Genomic DNA, 3,459 nt, shown 5'->3' on the forward strand with positions numbered 1-3,459 from the left:
TGACTGGAATATATGGTGGTAGACTAGGACCAGTGCCTGCCTTGGACTAGGGGAAAGGGAAGAGGTTGTGGCAATGGCAGACTCAAGGCAAAATTCAGTGAGAAAACCTTCAAAAGAGACAAGATCTTATTTCTATCTCATTTTCTCCACTTCTGAAATATATATGAGGATCCTTCTCCAAACCCATGGTTTCCTTAAGAATTTTAGTTTATTTTATTCATTTTTATGATCTCAAATAGTTAGTTTTTTCTGACCTCACATTAACTCCTTATAACGAGACACCGCTGATGTCTACTCTTAAAAAAGAATGAAAATCCTTGCTATGACCTTCTCCCCAATTATCTCTTTGGCAATTTGTTCATAGTAGGGTGATGGACCAACCCATTCTGCTCAGGACTGAGAGATTTCCTGGGATACAGGACTTTTGGTGCTAAAAACCAGATAGTCCGAGGCAAACCAGGATGGTTATCACCTTATTCACAATAGTACATAATTTTACCTAGTTGCAATCACTGCACAATGTAATCTTTTTATACTTAAATTTATATCATAAATATGTTTCTTTACTGGTATATAATTTTCTTAAGTATTATTTTTAGTTGCAACTTAGCACTTCACTGAATCAATATAGAATAATTCACCCTTCCTCTATAATTGGATACTTAGCGTATTTCCTTTTTTTCTTTTTTTTTTTTGCAAATCACTTTTATAGCTGCAGAAACCATGAGCAAGAAAGAAACATATTTCCTGTTCTCATTATTCAAAATGTGGTTTCACACATTAGGCCTTGTCAAAGTCCACCAATAGGAAGTACTGGCACTTGTTAAAAACCAGGGAATTCATTTTTACTACACTTTGAGAAAAGTCCAATACACAGAAATGGTAGCTTGGATTTGATTTGTTTTAAATTCTTGGTATACAACCTAAAACACAAATTGGAAATTTTCCTAAGTCTGTAAACCTTAAAGGGGTTTCCTTTCTTTCAAAACCTGATTATATGTTCTGAGCTAAAGAGGACTAAGCAATATAAAATGAATATGGTAGAATCATATGGTGGCAAAATCAAAGCTAAGCTAGGATTTTCCCATGGAGTCATGTTTGCCCCTTGTTCACCTCTTCCCTTGGTGACTTACTGTAAGAAAATTACTCTTACCTAGTATGCATCCTGCTGCAAGGGAGAACAAAAATCCTAAAGTAAGACACGAACTCATCATTGGGAAATCACTACTTCAATCATCCAAAAGTACTTACTGATCCCAGCCTACTGGTAAGCAAAAATAAGCAAGTCCTCTCATTTTAGGGCTTACTATCTGGTTGGAAAGACAGACATTAGTAATATATCCATCAGGCACCTACTATGGGTATGGCAACCTGTTAAGTACAGAGGGTATACCTAAATATAAGAAAAATCCCCTGCCCTCAAAAATCTTACTGCCTAACTAGAGGTGATAAAAACCATATATGTTAAAAGATAAGCAGTAGGGATCCAAGAAAATTCAATGGGAAAAGAATAATCTTTAAAAAAACTGTGGTGGGAAAACTGGGTAGCCACATGCAAAAAAGAATGAAATTGGACACTTACCTCAAATCACATACAAAAATTAACTCAAAATGGATCAGAGGCCTAAATATAAGAGCTAAAACTACAAAACTCTTAGAAGAAAACATAGGTATAAACTTCATAACCTTGGGTTAGGCAATGGTTTCTTAGGTATGACAACAAAAGCATAAACAAATTAAAAAGTGAACAGCATCAAAATTAAAAACTTTTGTGCTTCAAAGGGTACTGTAAAGAAAGTGAAAACAACCTACAGAAGGGGAGAAAATATCTGCAAATTATATATCTGATAAGGGTCTAGTATCCAGAACGTATAAAGAAAGCTTACAGCTCAGCAATAAAAAGACAAATAACATGTTTAAACTTGGGCAAAGGATTTGAATATATATTTGTCCAAAGAAAATATACAAATGGTCAATAAGCATATGAAAAGATGCTCATCACTAATCACTAGGGAAATGGAAATCAAAACCACAATGAGATATGACTTCACACCCATGGGGATGGCTATAATCAAAATGAAAGTAACGAGCTTGGTGAGGATTTGGAAAAATTAGAATCCTCATACATTGCTAGTGGTAGTGTAAAATGGTGTAGCTGCTTTGAAAAATTGTTTGGCAATTCCTCAAAAAGCTAAACATAGAGTTACTATAAGGTAAGGCTCAGTAGTCCACTACTAGGTATATACCTAAGAAAAGTGAAAACACAGGATCACACACAAACTTTTATACAAATGTTCACAGGAGCGTTATTCATAATAGGCAAAAAGTGGAAACAACCCAGATGTCTATCAAATGATGAATAGATAAAGAAAATGTGGTATATCCATAAAATGAAACATTATTCAGCCATGAAAGCAATGATGTACCAGTACATGTCATAACATACATGAGCCTTAAAAATATTTTAAGTATAAGAAGTCAGATATGGGAAACTATATATTATATGATTCCATTTATATGAAATGCACATAATAGGTAAATCCATAAAAACAAAAAATAGATATAGGCAGGAGACAGGAGGGCAGAAGAAACAGAAAGTGACTGTTAATTAATTAGGTTTCCTTCGGCAGGATGAAAATATTCTGTAATTATATAATGGTGCAATGATGGTTGCATAATTTTGTGAATATATTAAAAAAACTTTAAAAGATGTGTGAATTATATTCCAATAAAAATAATTTAAAAAGAGATGATAAGTGACATAAGATAGCCAGGAAGGACTAAATAACAGTAAAAGGCTCTAATGCCTAGCACAAAATAATTGCTCCATAATATTATAGGAACGAGCTCAATGAAGGCTAGGATATTACAAGGAAATCTCACGGAAGAGAAGGGATTTGAGTTGAATCTTAGAGAATAAGTAGAAATTATATAATAAGAGAAAAAAGAACATTCCAGGTAGGAGGAACAATACCTATACAGGATGAAACAGAAACCTTCTAGTTGTGTTCACAGCCAATCAGAATAGCCTAGATGGATCATGGTTAAATCAGGGTATAATTAACTTAAGGCAATAGACAAAGGCTGGAACCACACTATGCAGGGTCTTAAATGGCCATGGCACCTGGACTTTAATCCGTAAGCATTAGAGAATCATTGGAGGTGAACTGAGTAGGGAAGAAAGAAATTACAATTAATAGTTTAGAAAACAAGTGAGACAGTAGGAGTTAACAAGGAAGCAGACCTGAATTAAAGGCTAGAAATAAAGGTGGGGGCTATAGTTTAGACATCTGGGGGTAGAAAGGACTTAATAAACGGGAAGGAATTTATTAGACATAAGGAGTGAAAAAGAGGAAGAAATCAAAACATCTCTCAGCTTTGGGTTTGGATGACGGGAAGTAGGAAGGGCATTAGGTGGTGATGATGCTAAAAGAGAGAGATAGGAAGCTGAGAAAGGAG

This window comes from Mesoplodon bidens (assembly GCF_964165515.1).
Source record: "Mesoplodon bidens genome assembly, chromosome: 7".
NCBI lineage: Eukaryota > Metazoa > Chordata > Mammalia > Artiodactyla > Ziphiidae > Mesoplodon > Mesoplodon bidens.